Source organism: Octodon degus, unplaced genomic scaffold (assembly GCF_000260255.1).
Source record: "Octodon degus isolate 3935 unplaced genomic scaffold, OctDeg1.0 scaffold00010, whole genome shotgun sequence".
Taxonomy (NCBI): domain Eukaryota; kingdom Metazoa; phylum Chordata; class Mammalia; order Rodentia; family Octodontidae; genus Octodon; species Octodon degus.
In genome coordinates, this window is record NW_004524586.1 from 13,820,274 (window position 1) to 13,839,413 (window position 19,140).

Below are 19,140 nucleotides of genomic sequence, written 5' to 3' on the forward strand. Positions count from 1 at the left end.
CTCTGCTCCATGCTCTTCTTGCCTGCATGGTTTGTGAAGAGAAGTCAGCCGTAATTCTGATGCGTTTTCCTTTGAATGTGATCTGCTTCTTTTCTGTACTAGCTTTCAGTAGATTATTCTTGTGCTGAATTTCTGAGATCTTGTCTATTATATGTCTCGGTGTGTTTTTCATTGGATTCAGGTTACTTGGCGTTCTGTATGCTTCGGTTACCCGAATGTCAGATTGTTTCCTCATATTTGGGAAGTTTTCTGCTATTACTTCTGCCCATATTTTTTCAATGTCATTTGTATCCACTCCTTCTTTCTCATTGATGCCTATTAGTCTCACATTGTTCATCTTGCAGGCGATGGATTATTCTTTCCTCCATCCTCGTTGTTTTTAAGAGATCCTTTCTTACCTTTTCACTAGCTGCACCAGCATCTTCAATATTTGAAACTCTGTCTTCACATTCACTTAAACGGTTTTGCAAGCTTGTGATTTTAATTTCCTCTATGTCTCTTTGACTTTACTTCATGTGTTCTATTTCTTTCCTGTATTGCTCATTCAAGGAATCCGTCATTTTTCTAATCGCCTCTATTTTTTATCAATGTCTTCTTTAGAAGCAGTTATAAATTCTTTTACTGCAGTGTTTTTTTCAGATTGGGTTTCCTCCCTATGTTTCTGTAGTTGCTTCTTTACTTCAGATGCTACGAGTTCTGAGAATTCTTTTTTTATTTCAGAAAAGAATTGCACTCTGAGTTCCTCTATAACTTTCTGCTGTTGCTTATTTACTATTGACGCTATTAATTCATGCATTTGAGCCAAGCTAGTGTCCTCTGCACTTGTTCTGGGTGGGCACTAGGTTTCTTCCATTTGTTTCTTCATTTGATTCTTTAGTACAGATGTTATTAATTCAGGGATTTCTTTTTTTATTTCCAATCTGAGTTCCTCTATACCTTTCTGCAGCTGTTTCTTTATTTCAGAAGCCGTTGATTCATTGCTTTCAGCTGTGTGATTCCCAATTTGTTTTGTGTTAGTGTCCTCTGCACTTGTTACGGGTGGGCTTGGGTTCTGAGGTTGCATTTTGTGTCTTCTCCTCATTTTGTATAGCATTGTCTTCTGACTTTTGTTGTAGATCTTCGTTGTAGTTATAACCTTAGCACGTACTGAAGTTCAGGTGCAGATCTACAAAGTTTGGAGTTATCCAGCTGTGCCTGGCTTGGGTCTGGCTGCTGTGCTCAGCTCCTTCCTGCTGCTGCCCTTGAGGAAGAACTTGTTGTGCTCCTCTGGCAAGATTTTCTGCTCCTGAACTAGGTGGGTGGTTCTATCCTCTACACTCTCTGCAGGGACTGCAGATGCAGGGTTACACCCCTGGCCTGTATGCCACGCCTGAGCTGAGCCTGGAGGGGACAAGGTGGAGTAGGAGGTAGAGGCAGCTCTCCGACACACTCACTTGTTCTGGGCTAGGACTGGGTCTGGGGGTTCCTGGAACGCGGCAGAAATTCCTACTTGGCAGGGAGGGTGGAGGAGGTGCTACAGAGTGGCGGGATTCTTCCCAAGAGGGTGGAAGAGGGTCTCACCCAAGCTCCGCCTGGGCTGGGACCAGTAGTAGGTCCCGCCGGTGCAGGGTAGCCAGAATCTCTCCCACACACTCACCGGACCTGGGCTACGACTGGGTTTGGGGTTTTCAGCAGAAATTCCTTGCACCTACAATACTTAAATGGCAATAGAATACCCATCTTTGACAAAAGTAAACAAAAAAGGAGATATAAATGAAGGACCATTTTGTATCTGTATATACAAAATAGTTAGCATACATATAAAGCTAGTTTTCCGTAATTTCAATGGGAAGAAAGATTTTCAGTAATAGTGTTTAGACAGGATATCATGCTTGCATGTTGTACTATGAATAACTACTACAAAGACAACAATATGCAATGTATTAATTAATGTAACTGTCCTACTAACCTGTTTTGAAAGTGTCTTATTGCTGTTTGTTTCTCAATAAAATAAAAAGGAAGGGTCTTCTCTTTGCAGTCCTGCTGTCCAGTGCTGCCTCTGCCAAGGAGTAGAAGACCTTGTCTTTGCTGTTGCTGGCTTTGCAATCTCGACATATCTGTCTATTAGGTCTGGTCTCTATCCACTGATATAAACAGGCTGATGACAGCATCTTGGTTATGTCCAGGCATATGTGGCACTTGAAGGTGCTGTCCTGCCCTTAGCTCTCACCAGTGCCATCGCTGCTCCCTCTGGCTGCCCCTGCATGGGCATTCTTAGGGGATGGGACACAGATGAAGGGCTCCTTCATCACCATCCTTAACTACCAACAAATTTCTGAGTGAAAATTCTTTCCAGGAAAATCCTATCTTCCTGCAGTGAACACCACTGAAGCCACTTTAGCCTACCTGTGTCTTGACCTACTAGCCAGTCCTACCACCTCACAGGGCTATGGGGCTAGGCCTCCAAACCCTCTTATACAGACTCTGGTCACGTAGAGCCACCCCTCTTGAAGAGAACTCATGGCCCCATTTTACCTGGGCTTTTCCTGTGGAAACATAACCCTTACCCTTCAACACTCATGCAGCGCAGGCCAATGCTAACTATATTTGGGAGCTGGATCAAGTTCAGTAACTACAGCCCACCATGCCAAATGTGGCTCACCACAAGCTTCGTAGGTCAAGTTTTACTGCCACACAGCCATGCCACCGATATTTATTCACTGGGAGCTTACTACAGCTTGCTGTGCAATGGCAGAACTGATGAGGTGTGAAGAGCACAGCATGGCCCTTAAAGATCTAATTCCCAATGAAGGGGTCTCCGCCTCCTTTAGGATCCTCACACATACTCACTGTCTCTGCCCAGGTCTTCAGGCCTTCCTCACCATGCAGTCTCAACTCTGTGCCTCTGCTGGAATGTCCTTTCCCTGCCCCCCTACCACTGGGTGCCTGTGTACTATGCTGCTTAGTGTCCCACATGCTGGCCAACTGTTTTCCATCACTAGCACTCCCTATGAATCCTTCTCTCTGAATTACACAAGCTTGTAGAACTATTCTCTGATCTCTCTCTCCATCAATGAGGGAAGAAGTGCATTTATACCCCTTAGAGAAGACAGGCCATGCTCCCCCACCACACAGGTGCTTTGTAAGCACTGCATCCAAGATTCCACCCTTAGAAATCAGACCTCATAACTTCTGCGACCCTCCACTGCATACAGGACACAAGCAAAGCTTCCTGAGAGAACAGAAAGGGCCCTCCAGAAGGAGCTGCCTGGCTGCTGTGTCATTGCATGGAGAGGAACAGGATAAACACAGGAGGCACAACTATGGCTTCCCACAGCTGACAAAGCCCCTTAAATTCTATTTGCATTTTCATAATAGTTTTTATCTGTAGAATGAAAAATACATAGATGGAATGGTCAGTATGACCATTAAGAGGCAATGTATATAAGGACAATAACAGAAGCCCTTGGCTTGGATATCCTGCCTTTCTCCTCAAAAATCTTATTCAAAATCTTGCCTATTCTTCCAAAGTGACTGCCGCCTCGTCTGCCACTGTCCTGAGGTCCCTCCTCATTTCTTTATGCTGTAACCATTTGCAGATGCTTCAGGGCAGGGATCTGGCCTCCCACAAAGGCACAGGCATCACGTGTCTCAGGACCTATAAGGCAGTGGTTGAACTAAGTTATTGGTGTGCCCACAATCTAGGCCAATTGTCCCTGACAGCATTCCCTAAGTGTGTTCATAGAAGACACTGCTCAGGGAACAGAGTTCCAGGGCAGAGTGAAGGAGCTGTACACGTTCTCCTACGTAGAAACTCATTCCACACAGAAGAGGATTAAAAGCTATAAGCAAAGAACCTGGTTCATATGATTAACTCACATGAAGCTCACCATAGAGCAGTGTCTTTTCCCTTCTAACCTCGTTCACATTGAAATAACTGTTTCCTAGTAGAGCTGGAGGTTGAAGGCCTGGGCACAGGTTGATTGGGTATGACCCACGACCAGCACTAGTATCAGGCAATATTTTTCAGGCAAGCACTGGAAACTTCTCCCAGCTCGTTTAAGAAAAAAAAAAAAAAGCAATTGACTAAAAGACTATTCCAAAGCTCACAGGACTTCTGGGAAGGCTAGAAGAGCAGGGTCAGAAAACAGTGGAACCCAGACTGGCCACAGCCCAACCTCAGCTACAATCAAGCCTCAGGAAACATCTGTGGGGCCAACCAGGGACAGCAGAAGCAGGCGCTGGCACTGTTACCACCACTGCCCGGGAAACAGGATACAGCATCATCGTAACTGGCACACTCTGCGGCCCTGCCTCCTGATCATCAGTCCTGACCCATGTCCCAGGCAGAAGCTTGAAGGGACCCAGCCATGACAGGTCTACACCCAAGCAGCAGAGGCAAGGGACATCCTAGGAAAGGAAGGGTTTGCCAAACTGGTACCACAGCAGTTTGGGACACCACACACATTTACAAGCATTCAGACAGGGAGTGTTCCAACTTGGGGACTCAGTTAAGACTTCTCCACTCCAGCCTTCCTTTTAAGTTAATAAGACAGGGGTACCACTCCTCACCGAAACCTCACAGTGCTCTCTGCCAGTCTCACGGACATGGCCTAGCCCAGCGCTGTGTGACCTGCCTGCTTGAGTGTGCTGCTTGCCAATGCTCCACCCTGCTCAGGCCATACCTGGTGGCAATCACAGTCCAAGTATCTGGGAGACACATTCAGTATGCAGAGATAAGGCAAATGAGGTGGCAGGACTGGGCCAGAAGAGTAACTGAGGCAGAATTCTACCCCATAAGAGGACAGAGCTCACCCCTGCCAGCTCCTCAAGCAGCAGAGCTTCACATAAGAATCAGGGCTAGGCCCAGAGGCGGCCTCTGATCATGGACAGGACTGGCAGAATGTCTGAGGCTGCAGGGCTGCAGTGTGCCGAAGGAAGGGCATCCAGCCTAATCCAGCGCAGCCAAATAAGCTACTCAGTTGGAGATTGGCATCTAACAGTACCTCTACCAAGCAAGTACTCAGAGGCCCCATTTTTTTAATATGAGCAAAAGGAACTCCAAACCTCTGGCACATTCCCCAACTGTGAACCATGGTATCCCCATCTCCTTTAATGGGCATCCGTGTGCATCCCATGCCCATGCCCAGTGTCATGGCACAGGCTCTAGCTGGTCTGCCGTGCTCTTTCATCCAAAGTATTCAAGAACCAGCTCCCCTGAGCAGCAAGTTCCACACATATAATCAACCACTAGCTAGAGAAGGAGTGCAGGACAGGAGGTTTCACCTATATGACAGGAATACTGAAAAGATTTGCTTAAAGAGGCAACAGAATTGAAACAAACCCAACACATCCCACCTAAACAAGAGGAGGAGCCAGGACCTGCTCACCCTACACTAAGCCTCCTTGAGTGCCCACGCTCTTCTGGGCACAGCTGTCAGAAGCTTGTGTGCTGAACTGTTCAGACTCTTGGCAAAACTTTGCAAGTAAAAATGCACCTTAACCCACTGACCACTATTTTGCAAAAAAAAAAAAAAAAAAAAAAATTCTATATCAACTGCGCCAGAAATGGAATTTGATACACCACAGCAGCCCACTTATAATTTTCTTTACCAGTGATTGCCAAAGCACTTGACACAGTCCTTCTACAGCAGAAGAAGTAATTGTGAATCCTGACATCTAATGGACAGCATGTTTCCAGGACAAGCTCTAAGCCATGGGTCTGGCAGGCAGGCTAAGAAGCCCAGGGCTGTACATCCTTTAGGGCTGACAGTTAGCACGATGAGAGGGACACCTGCAGACTCAATAGAGTGTCACAGAACCGAGAAATTGGGCAGTGAAAAAAGTAAAGCTTCCACAGCGGGAAATGTACCAGGCAGCAAGGCCATCTCACCTCAGCCTGGGGGAGGCACACATGGCAGCCACGTGACAATGCCAATGGGCAATCTATCTATGACAACAGCTTAGGGCCCTGGGTGAGGTGGGCACATGCTCACATGGCAAAGCCCAAAGGCATCAGGACCAATCCCCACGGGTCTCCGATGATAACACCACAGCTGGATCTTCACCAGATCAGGCAACCACCAAGAGGAGCAGTGCGATGGGTGATGGGCAGCCCCACGTTGGCAGGAAGAAAGCTCAGAAGAACCTGGGACATTTTGCTCACTGTAACTGTGCAAACACACACAGCACCATCCAGGCACTGAGTGCACAGCGAGCAGAGGACTCCAAAGAGGGCCATGCTGGGTGGGAAGTGCAGCCCCGACGGATACCGCAGATGGGAGTCACAGCCACACGTGGGGAGAGTGCAGTAGCTGGGAATCTCTGGAGAAAAGGACGGCTGCGCAGAGATGTGAACCACAGGAAGGAGCCAGCCAGGTGGGAAAGCAGGTGAGATGCGGCCAGGAGAGCAAGGCGGCCAAAGGAGGCGCCAGAGACACTGGCTCAGGGATTTGACTGACCCTTTCTGCAGCCTGGCCCCTCCAGGGGAAGCCTGTTCCCACCAGGAGAGCTCATCCAGTCTGTACAGTACTCTGGAGGCTCTGTCTACAGATGTGCAAAGAAGGAATGCACCAGAGTCGGAGTGATGGAGAAGACCCTTGACGTTATCCAGCAACGACAGCAAAGCCCATCAGAAGAGAGGCAGAAAGGGATCCAAATAATGGCAATCAATGTGTCCAAAGACCAGGGTACCCCTGTGCATTTACCATGGGGGGAAGGGACTGGGACCTGAAATCAAACACACCTGATCTCCTAGGAGAGGAAATTATACACAAAGTAAACTATACTATTGTGTCAGCAGCTTTTTCATAAATCTAAAATTATTCCAAAATCAAACTTCATTTTTTATTTTTTTGTATTTAGGACAGGGTGTACAGGGTCTCACTATGTAGACTGGACTTGGGGTGATCCTCCTGTTTACAGCTTCCCAAATGCTGGGATTACAGGTGTATGCCACCACACCCAGTCTCAATCACTATCTCAGCACACCACGGGGGGCGGGGCTGGCACGGTAGGCCCAGGGATCTGACTCCTGGTCCTGCATCTCTGCCTAAGCAGGCACTTTAATCCATTGAGCTATTTGGCTGGCCCTCAAGCTTCGTTTTTTGAAAAGAAAATCAATACAGATAGGGTAGGATGATTTAAAATATTTCTATGTATTCTTTTTGCTTTCTACAGTAAGTGTGGATTTTACAACATGGAGGAAACTATTACAGTCTCGTGCTGGTGGAATTGATGTGAAGAACAAATGGTTGACATAGCGCTAGCCACTGCCGATGACTCTGCCTTCTCTCAGCTGTAAGACCAACGATCCCTGACACTTTCTAAAGCAAATTAAAAACTGATGTATGAAGTATTTTTAAGGTTTGAAAAAAGGTTATAAATTTTAAAAAGTCCAAGAAAGAACATAACTCATTATGCCCATCACGATGACAGTAAAATCCCCCCAGGTTTGGCCCAGCACCCCCAAAAACCAACAGACCCCCACCCCACCTAAGCTGGTACCTCCACAGGACCATGCTCCCTCCACTCATGTGGCTTCTCACCTACCGTGCACCCTACTCCGGGCCTTTGCACTGTAGCCCGGGCTCCCTGAAATGCTTCCCCTCTCCTCTCTGCACAGCATCCCTGGTCACTTAACTCACAGCCCTGTGCCAATGTCACCCTCTCAGAAAAGCTTTCTTAGAACAGTCACCCTTCTGCCCCTCTTTGTTGGCTTTATTTTCCTGTATAGCACTTACATGATATGACATGTAGTTTGCTTATTCACTACGTGCTGTCTTCACTACAACTTAAGCTCCAGGATAGTAATAAATATGCGACAAACCTAGCTGATGCGTAAGAGGTCTGCTGAGAGTTAAGTTTAATAACACTAAAAAAAGGTGTATATCAAGACTGTGTGTGGTGGTGCACGCCTATAATCCCAGCTCTCAAGAGGCTGAAAACAGGAGGATCACTATGAGTCCAATGTGTAGTGAAGCCCTGTAGACCCTGCACTAAATATATTAAAAAAAAAAAAAAGATTTAAAAAAAAGTGCCTATCAGATGGCACCATCCTCTTCCCTTCCTTTCTTGACAGGGCAGATGCGATGGCTGGAGCTGCAGCAACCACCTGATGAACATGAGGGAAGGGCCAAGGGCCTTGCGAGAGCCTGGGCCCAACACTGGGAGCCACTATATTCCCAGCAACAGGGTACCGCTGGACTTCTACTTGTGAGAGGATGAGAAAGCCCATTTGTTTTAAGTCCACATTCTGAGCATTCTTGTTCTCTTTAGCCCGGGCTAGTTCTAGCTGATCGATATCCCAGCACTTAGAATAGTGTCTGGTACCTCGTGGGTGCTCAGTAAATACTTACTGAATTAATGATCAGGCGCTGACACCCCCCCCCCCCCCGTGTGCTGAGCTGGCCACCAAGACTGGGTGTGGTGGTGAATGCCTGTAATCCCAACACTGAGGAGGCTGAAAACAAGAGGATCACTATGAGTCCAAGCTCTGTAGTGAGACCCTGTACCAAATACATAAATGGAAAAACAAAAAAGAAAAAACCGATCTAGTTATACAAAGTATGTGATTATGACTGAAGTGAGTCCTGGCCTGGCCAGCATAAGGATAATGGGAGCACCCAGCAGGCGCCTGATGGTCTAGGACTCCATGCCCCTGGGGGCATCAGGGTGGGAGGAAGAGCACCTTCTAGGTGGACCGGCAGAGGAAGGCAGTGTCTGAGGAGGTCTGAAGACCCAAGTCCTGGAGCCACAAGGAGCCAGGGGGTCAGAGAAACTACGGGGGGAGCCCAGCCACAGAGAGGGGGAGGTCAGGTGTGAGGTGGGCCACTGCAGCGCCTCATGGCACAGTGAGGAGCTGGGCTCAGGAAAGGAGGACGAGGCCAAATGGCAACAACGCTGCCATCCTCATCTCGGGCAGGGCAAGCACCGCAAGCCTAAGCAGGAGAACGGGGCTTTGTTGTACACATGTTTGCAAGGTTAGGACCTGCTCTAGCTCAGTACATGCCGTGAGCTTTCCAGGCCAGAAAAAGAAAGCTCAAGCACCTTTCCTGCAAGCTCAGGTTTACAGCAGCTGCACGTAACAGGGCTGTCCTGGACGTGGGCCCCTTGGCCCTGGCCCCACGTGGGTCACCATCTGGACCTGAAGGAACACACCTGGGGCAAACAGGATCCCTGTCAAATCCAAGCAACCAGTTTCCAACCTGCTGGACAGCACTGGACAACCAAACATGTCAGAACCTTAGAATCTGACCAGGGGTCCTATAGTCACTCTCAGAGCCCAAGTCTGAATGTTTAGCAACAACTGGAACCCAGGGCACATGCACACATAAACGTGAGCCAGTGAAAGACCACGGTTCTAGGTATGCTGCAGAGGCTGGGGTCCTGCTGGCCTCCCAGGGCTGTCGGCCTTCTCGGCCTTTCATCACACAGGTCTGGGACATGGCTGGGCTTCCTGTCTTTCCACTTCCTACTCCCAACCCAGAGTCTGGCAGTGCCAAGAGCCCAGAGGGCTGCTTCCTACCTCACCATTGTGGCATCCACCTAAAGCCACAAGAGGGGCTGACATTAATTGGTGGCAGAAAAAAATTGATTTTTCATGGCTATTTGGAGACCTCTGAAAAATGAAGTGCATTTTGTTTCATCTCCCTTTTAACATGAATGGCGTTTAAATAACAATGTTCTGAATTAAGCAGTTGGCGCCAGAGGCCAGTTCCCACCGCATTAAAAGCAAGAGACTCAGAGACAGCAACTGTCTTCTTTCTCCTCTACTTGAAATTTTCCAGGCTTGCTGCACATGTCTAAAAACCGGCCTTCCAGAACCATCTTTGCAGCCCTGTACCTAGCACTTTTAACCATTTCCATGGTCAGGACCAAGGCTCAGAAATAGCTGAAAGAGAAGAAATTGTCCAAGTTCTTAAGTAGTTTGCACATAAGGCTCCCAAGGCCCCTGCTGCATGGACTGGGATAGGTAATGTGGGGGCTCAGCTGGTTTGAGGAGGAGCAAACCAGCAAAGGGAACAGGTCCCTGTGGCCTCTGACTCAGCCAGTATTACATGACAACAAGTTCCGCCACTGCTCTGCCAAATGGAGAAGAGGAAAGAAGCACCAGGGAAACAGCCTGGGTCTTCACCTTTCAGGCCAGCCCACCCAAACTCGGCCACTGGGGAGTACTGCAATCAGAAGGAAAGCAAATGGAAAAATCCTAAGGACAGAAAACACTGCCTGCAGGAGGGTGGCAGAGTTAGTGAGTAGGATTAATCTTCCCCAAGTGTGACAGCTGAGAAGAAAAACACTAGGTAGAAGCGAGGTCACTGGCTAGGACCCAGTCCACAGTGTCCGCTAGACCAGGGAACTGTGCTACGTCACAGTCAGCAGAAGATGACCAAAGCACAGATGTGTCCCTTTCACTCTAACAACCAGAAGTGTCCAGTTAGATAGAAATGGATCTGCCCAAGAAAACAAGATTTAAAGTTTGCTCAAAAATATCACTCTAGAGCCTACTATGCTGGCCCAATGAATGAAAAAAAATAATTCCGCTGGTTTGTTGCTGAATTTCTGTGCAGCCAATAGGATGCAAATAAAAGAAATTCTGCACTCAAATCCACACTGCCAGAGTCTGGCACTTGCATATTCCAGGGCACGGGAGCCCCCACAGAGCAAGGCAGGCCTTTTTCTGACTACCGTTAGAGACTGCCTTTCATGACTACAGCTACAAGCAGCCTTCATGACCAACGCTAGACACAGCATGCCAATGTACCTTTTGGATGAAGGATAGTTTGGCTGCAAAGACCGTTCTAACTACAAGAGCCTTGGGGAGTAGAGGACAGGGACAGATTGGGCCCTTGTGATTAAGGGTCCAGAAGCTTCCCAGACCCCAGCTCTGCACAGGCAGCTGAACAGCACAGTACATGCAGCACGCTGTAACACACATGCAAAAGCATTTACATGTCAAAGCTAAGGTTTGGAGGGACGGCTGAGGAACGTACTCCCTGGTCTATAAACCAAGCACTGCTAGATATGAGCTGCCATTGTCTACATCTAAAGAGCACACCTAAAAAATAAGAACCTGATTTCCCTCCAAACCTTCCACGTAGCTGCATCTACTGAGACAAGTACGAGTGGCTGCTTTTTCTCTGTGAACCCCAAACTTCCTATATTACTCTGTGCCATCAAGGAGCAGTTAGAAAAGACACTTCTGAATGTGGTTGTGTGTGTAAATGAGAGAAATCACAAGTAGAGAAAATTGTAGGGCTAGGGATATAGCTCAGTGCCACAGTGCCTGCCTGGCAAGTGCAAGGTTCTGAGTTTGGTTCCCAGTAATCAACCCCCTCCAAAAAAATTTACTTAAAATTTTTTTCTACGTATACAGATTTAACGAATTACCCCACAAATCCCCTGGAACTTCAAGCACTTCTGAGAAACGTTTCCAGATGAGAACAATCATTCACATAACCATTGGAACTGTTTAGCCAAACAATCCATCTAACTTGATACTGGTCCGTGAGAAAAGAACAGGATGCAGAAGGGCCTCTGGAAGTCTTTGGGAAGCTTTCAAGTACCAACACCTATTTCCTTAAGAAGTTTCCTAACACCATGTCACTGCAGACCAGAGACACATACAGATATCCCACAAACCAAAGCAGCCCCAGGCTGGAAGGTGTTCACACAGATGTGCATGCGCATGCGCAGAGGCAGTCCACAGGGCAGCCGTTGAAGACCAGCATAGGCTAAGCACTGCCTTCTAATTAGTCGTCTGCAGGAAAACACTTTAACACTGAAATGAGAATGCAATGGAAAGCCCACCAAAATTTTAAGGTAAAGCAGGCAACTTGCTGTGGGCAGCCTTACATCCAATTCTTGGAAGCTCTCGGTCACTGCCCTGGGTTTAAACAGTGGCTTTCAAAACAGGAAGGAAAAAGCGCTATTTCAAGGCATTGCTTGCTGAAGTGACTTTGATTTCCCTTGCTTTTTGGCAATTCACTCAAATAAGTTTGAGTGCTTAATGCAACAGATACCATCAACAGAGCTGTGCCACTCTGTCAGCCCAAATGTCTAATCCATAGATGATAAAAGGAAACCAAATTACAAAACAATTAATGAAATCTAGACCTCCAATAAGGAATTTACAACCCAGGAGCCAAAACAACTTTGCATGGCTACTGAACACAATTTTGAAACAGAGCAAAGAATCCTTAATTTGACAGAATGTGCCCTCCTACCCATAGCCTCCCATCATCAAAATGTCATCAAAAGGCCACACACCCCGGGAGGCCTCCACAGCAGACCGAGCTGCAGCAAATGCTGTGTGTGAGGGCAGGACCAGCCTGTGTCCAGCGAGACTCACTCTGCCCTGCTATCTGGGCCTTCCAAGCTAACAGCCAGCAAGGTCATGAGACCTGAGCCCACCCAGACAATGCCCAGTCCTGAGAAAGGAGAAGTGAGGACTTAGAGGCCCCAAGCTGGGAAGACGGTAGGTGGTGGCAAGCCTGGACTGCACCGCAATGCTTCTGGAACTTCTCCACGACGGATGCAGGAAGAGCAACAGGCATCCCTGCTTTTGGTTTTAGTGCTTGGCTGCGTTGCTTTCTCTGTGCTCCAGGCTGAGGGCACACAGGATGAGGCCCATTTTCTTTTTCATTTTCCCTTTAGTCCAGCATGATCCAAAGCATATCTGGCCATCTAAAGATGTTTCTTCTATCTCTACCGTTCCTGACAGGTAACTAGTAAGGGCTAAAATCCTATCTCAGCTCTGCCCAGAAACCTGACCCCTGCCTACCCCAGCACTCTGGTCTCTGGGGCTAATGTTTCAGATAGACACAGTCCCAAGACTCTGTGCTAAGTGCTGCCCAGGAGGAAATATCATAGCACCCACCGCTCAGAACAACAATGCAACCTGCTCTCCTTCCCACTTCTTACAAGATGCCAAGCCTACGCTGCTTTATTTAAAATCCAATGGTGCTCCTCTAGCTTTGATAATGAGAATAAATCAGAAGAACCTCATAATCCTGACACCTTGTGAAAGGACAGATTTAACAGGTGAGCAAACTCCAAATCTTGTGAAACCTGGGATACCGTGCCCTCCTTTGGGCAATGGGCCAGCACAGGTGCCGAGACCCTGCGCACCACAGAAGCAAGCTGACACCCAAGCCCAAGACCTCCCATACCCCTAAAAGCCTTAAATCACATTTTAATATACTGAACTTCAGTTCTGACCAGGAATGATTCGTTTATAATTTGCAATGAAAACAAAGAAAAAATATTGCATTTCCCCTCACTTTCCCCCTGCTCTAGAATGCCTAGTGCTAACATCTTAGATACATGAAGCAACCCACAAGAAGGACAGGCTGTGCGCTGGCCACTGGGTCTGGCCAGATGGTGTGCCCCCAGGTCACCCCCTGGTGGTGCTGTTGTGTGCTGCCAACAGCACATTCCTCGAGGCCTAGAAAACTAGCACTTCAGGTACCAACTAACTACTCCGCTGTGTGTGACAGGCTGTCATGAGGAGGAAAAGAGGTGGCAGGCTGGAGCGCAACGTGAAGTGTCAGTTCTTACAACTATATGACTTGGGAGCTTCAGCTTGAATATGTCACAGGAGAAAGCACCCATCCTGCAGAGCCTGCGAACTGGGGAAGTCACCGACTTCTTAGGGAATACATAATGGACTGGCATGAAGGAGGTCTCAGGGAGACACCACCGTCCTCAATTAGGAGAGCACCAAAGCTGGCAGGCCCCAAGAGGGGCTTCTGCCACATCACTGGAAGCCGTGGGCAAGCCGGGTCTTGGTTGAAGCTGGCTGAACAACTCTGGCAGACAGCAAGGCGGGTTAAAGGCATCCTCCCCCAGGAAGAAGCTCACAGCGGGTAGCAGGTGCTTGTCTGTGATCAGTCCATGGGAAAAAAAAGGTCATAAATAGCTCTACCCCTGATCTGTGCACAGATAGAATACCACCTTAGAACAGCTGACTCACTAGCTAGGTCATCCGCTAATACTGGGGACCTACCAGACTAGGTGTTTCTGGGCTTAGTAACCAAAAGACAGCTCGTGCCAAATCACACAGCACAGAGAACCCAGTTGGAACAGAATCCCATAATAGGCATCCTCCAAAATCTTGAGGGCGACTTCTAGCAAACATCCAGGAGCATTACACACCAGGGATGGGATTTACACTGGAGCTTTAGAGGAGACCTGTAGACATTTTATGATTAAAAAAAAAAATCAGTAATTTGTCCCCCTTTCTTCCTTCCAGAACTGCTGGAGCCCCGAGGCCTTTCAGTATGGCTCTCTGGGAGCATTCTGCCTAGCTAGTAAGGGGCTCGAGGTCAAGAGCTGAGCCCAGCCTGTCACTGTGGCTGCACCTTGTTAGCACTCTAGAAGCTCTTTCCCTTTTGACCCCACCCAGACTTCCAGGACAAAGACTCATTTTCCACCACAACATGCAGTATTAAATACACATGCAGCTCCTGTCCATCTTCTGTCAAAGCCCTTGAGGCTGCCGGCCACGTATCTCCTGTGCCCACTGACACACTTCTCTCTCTGCACACGGAACCCAGTCTTCACATGGGACTGCCTGTGGGAGGTACCCTCCTCCCAAATGATGAACAAGTCTGAAGATCATTTTGACAAACTGACCCGAATACCGTCTCTGACCTATTCCTGCAACAATGAAGCTGTTATATAAGTTTTCTGGAATTTCTTCAAACTGCAGAGAGCAGAGGCTTGTGGTCCCCTAATGCAAAGCAACACAGCCTGCCACTTGTTGACACCTGTGTGACAATGCATGAGCCAGCAGAATTAAGTCCTCTACCCTTAATAACAATTCAGCTCCACAATGTTTCTGCAGAAAAGGATGCTCCAGTGAGAAGCATGTGATGATTTATGACTAGGTGTCCAAGCAGAGAGCCTGATGTTCCAGACACATGTGGGTGGCCGCGAGCAAGCTGGGCCTTGATGGCCCCAGGCTCTGAGGAGGGCCAGGCCTCTAAGGCAGCGCCATCCAGCACCATGGCTACCCGACTGTAGAAACACGCTTAGTGCCAAATGATTAACCTTGTTCCACATGGCAAGAAATTTGACATCCTAAATTACTTACATTATATGCAGAACCTATCAGTGGCTTGACAACATGAACATATAATTCTATACCTTTTACTCTTTCGGTAATAATTCAGCTTAATCCTGTAGCTGAAGCCAAGATTTCCAGACTGAAAGTGTACTTTCTATTTGATTAAATACTAATAAATGCAAGAATAAAACACCAGTCTTTTTATCTTACAGTAAATTCTTCAAAAACCATATACTCTAACAATTAATTGCTCCTCTGGTGAAAGGGACAGGCCCTTCCCCTCACAGACAGCTTCACACTCTAAAATCTTAATTACAACAGTTAAAACATAATTTATAGTAGTCTAGGGCTTACAGAAAGATGACATCATAGCATAGGTTCTTGGATTCTTGAAGTGACCCACCAGTGGCCAGGTCTCCTGTGGAGTACCCTGGACAAGCATTAAAAGGACAGAATGTCAGTCCAGTCCTGAGTCAAAACCACATGCACAAAGCAACAGCCCTCACCAAACCACATGAGTTTCCACAATACAAACCAAGAGACAAACACGAGTCAACCTTAGCTTGTTTTCCTACGTGCTCACTACCTCAAAATTTATATAATATTTTCATATATTTCATCCACTATGGGGGCAAAATGTTGCCAAAGGAAGGTGGTACTTCACAGAACATTTTATTTGTTCTCCACCCTTATAAACAGATTACTGAGCCAGCGCACAGACATTAGACACACATAAATATGCATCTTGAGTATGCATAGTGTATGACTGGTACCCGGTGTGGCCTGTCACATGCCCTCTCCTGTGACCATGGAGAGAGCTACCCTTCAATGGGATGCTCCCTGCTGCAAGCCCACAGAGAGGTTAAACATCCCCAAATAAGGCACACAGGGAGTGTGCCCAAATCACATAACATCTGCTAACGCACTTCCTGAATAGGGTTCCATTCTCATGCTGGTGACAAAGAAATAATCTATTTAGAAACTGAAGTAAAACTTGTAGGAAACCCAAAGGAAAATATCAACTTGATTAATAGTCCTGGGCTATGGCACTTGAGTTAAATTAAGGAATATGCTTTCATCCGGAGTAACAGTGGGACAAAGAGTCTGGACCTGGAAAGTGAAAAGCCCAGTCTGGGCCTTGGGTCACCTTGCGCTCCGGCTTTCTCAGGTCATTCTGAGACATGAGGCACATTTTCCTCCTTTTAACAGGGACATTGTGGAGACCAAAGAAACAAGAATGGGAAGGCACTCAGCAGCCCCTCGCAGGCTACCCCATCATCGCCAAGCGTTCCACTATACACATCCCATCACAGGACAAGCTAAGCCCTGTGAATTATAAAATCACATGATGATCAAGGACACAGTCGCCAAAGGTTAAACCAAAGTGGAGACCTTGTCAATGCAGAAGCAGCTGTAAGCATAACCTGTAAGATGACAGAGCTATGAGGAAGCAGAAGGGAAGGCGGAAATGCTCCGAAGCAGCTACTGAGGCGAGCAGCAGGGGGTGGGCACCCCCAAACAGATACCCAGCCAAGCAAACTCAGGGCCCCCCAGAGGGCCTATGTGAGGCAGAGTGACTGGCTTTTTAGGATAGTCAACATACATTTCCTTATATCAATATAGAATCAATATTCTCCCTCCATTATTAGAAATAAGCTAAGGGACTCTGTCTTCCTACCAAAGCAATGATAGATGTCAAGGAAATCAGCTGAAGAATCCATCAAAGACTTCCCCCTGCTGTGTAGGAGACACACGCAGCAGAGTGTAGAAACATCTTGATGCATGCTCTGGATATGAGTTATCCTCAGGTGGGGCTGCCTGTGAACTCAAAGAACAAAGGACACCCCCTACACACACGCATCCTGCATCCATACCATACTTCTCAACTCCAGGAGCTCAAGTTGGAGGTGTGGATAACCAGAAAGTGAAATCACTGAATAAACACTAATTTATTTTCCCTAAAGTTCCACCTACCAACCACATTCAGAGAAACCCTGCCTATACTTCCAAGAGCAGCATTCAATAACAGTTGGCATTTACATCTTGGTGTTTTGTAAATGCTCAAAGGTCTCCATTTTCACTGACAGCTTATTTCTGTTTTTGCTGTGAGTACGTATAACATTAGTGGTCCATCAAACTAATAAAATTCTGGGTGAATTTCCAAGAGTGAAGATGAGTAAGCACCAAGAAGGTTGCTTTTCAACCTCATCATAAGCAAGAAATAGTGCACTTGAATTTGTACAACGCTATTTGGGAAAAGGTAGCTGCTTTACTAAGCAGTTTTGTATTGATTTTAGTTTTTTATTAAAATTAATCTAAGAGCAAAATGGTAGATAGCTCTCCACGAGATATTCTGTCCTGTTCTTGAAGTGGGAGAGCAATTTGCTGGCTGATCTAATGGTGCCTCTAGAGAAGCTCACTCTGGTTCAGCCAGGGCTTGTCTGCTGGCCACACTGCTCCACGTTAAACTCATCTGACTTCTGGAAGAGAAGGGCACTCTACCTCGCCCACAGTGATGTCACCATGTCTCTGCCCTACTCCCTTCTCCAAGCTCTGTTCAGCAAGGCCTATTTCATAACCACAGGCTCTAAACAGAATTACCTGTTTCACAATTTTCAGTATAAATGCACTCATCCAACAACACATTTCCAACAGCAGAGCTGGATGTCAGACATCATGAGCTCTTGCCCACGGGGACACCAAAGATGGAAGGAGTCTAGGCAATTGGATAGAACTTCAAGTGGAGCAATCAAAATAGCAAGGGGGACTAAGAAGAAATGAGTGAATACTAAACTCTTTAAATAACTGTTATAAAAACATCCCATGCTCTTCCTGGGATTAAAGCCAGGTACCACCATAGTGTAAGGCTGTGCCTACCCAACACGAAGAACCATATTCAGAGTTACAATGCAAGGACCACACTGGGATGGATCCTGTTTCCTGGATGATCTTCATTAATTAAAATAAAATTCACAAAAAAGACTTTTTGGTTGCTCTTTTCAATTGCTATCAATTTCTTGGGGAGAAGCGCAGATACTCAAATGTGTGTCTGAAGAAGAGCACCCCACTGACTTTGAGGTTCTCAACACTGGTCACTCTACTCCTGCAACGAGCACCCACGCCATACTAATTGGTGCTGTTGGGGTAGGTGTGCTCATTGTTGGAGTCTAAGACTGCTTAGCAAAGCACCACACAATGGGTGGCTGGACAACAAAATCCAGACTGTCAAGAATGAGTAAGACAGTCATGCGTTCACAACTAGTGGCTCAAGCCAGTAGATGTTAAACACCAACATAACTCAATAACCAACACTCAGTAAATCCTCTCCAATGGATCACTTCACAAAACATCTAAGGTAAGTCTCCTATTTTAGAATATTTCTCCTCATAGTTCTGGAGGCTGGAAATGGAAGGACAAGGCGCTGGAAGGTCTGGTCTCTGGTGAAGGCCCACATTCTCACAGTTGGGGCCTTCTCGCTGTGTTTTCACATGACAGAAAGGACTCCCACTCTGAATTCTCTCTTATCAGGGCACTAATCCCACTGCTGGGGGCTGAGCACTTGTGACCTAACCATTTCCCAAAGGCCCCACTTCTTAATACCATCACCATAAGGGTTACTCTTCAGCTTATTAATGGGGAACAAAAGCAGTCAGAATACAGCACTCCAGGCAGGAAAAAAAAAGATGAAAATATCAGATTAGGCTAAGAGGAATTTTAGTGGTTTAAATGAAACTTTAATGTTTAATATAAAAAATCATTTTATCTCAAGTTATTTGAGATATTTATCTACATGGGGAAGATATACATAAAATTCACATTTATACACAAAACATGTTTCAATAAAACCAAAATCAACCTGCAACCTATTTATCTACAAACAGCACAGTGACAAAGTATTGTGCAACTGCCTGCTTCACATCTAGGAGTTATTACAAAATTATGGGCTGGGGAGATAGCTCAGTAGAATAAGTGCTTGCCTCGCAAGCACAAGATCCCAAGTTCAATCCCTACTACTGCAAAAAACAAAACAAAAAAAACAAAAAAACAAAAAAAAACCCATACAAAATTATATGTAAGTTATAACCAATCTTTGT

At 46.7% G+C, this 19,140-nt stretch overlaps 1 protein-coding gene across 3 annotated transcripts in view; it reads right to left on the reverse strand.

Moving 5' to 3' along the window:
• The window catches only part of Mgmt (O-6-methylguanine-DNA methyltransferase), a 325,209-nt gene that overhangs the window by 259,090 nt on the left and 46,979 nt on the right, over positions 1-19,140 (reverse strand). The window contains exon 1 of one of the 3 annotated variants that reach the window (XM_023709102.1): positions 2,830-2,857. The exons of the other annotated variants lie outside the window; for them this stretch is intronic. The gene's annotated coding sequence lies outside the window, so the exon portion shown is untranslated. Of the gene's footprint in view, positions 1-2,829; positions 2,858-19,140 lie in introns of those variants that run through there. 3 annotated transcript variants of the gene reach the window in all.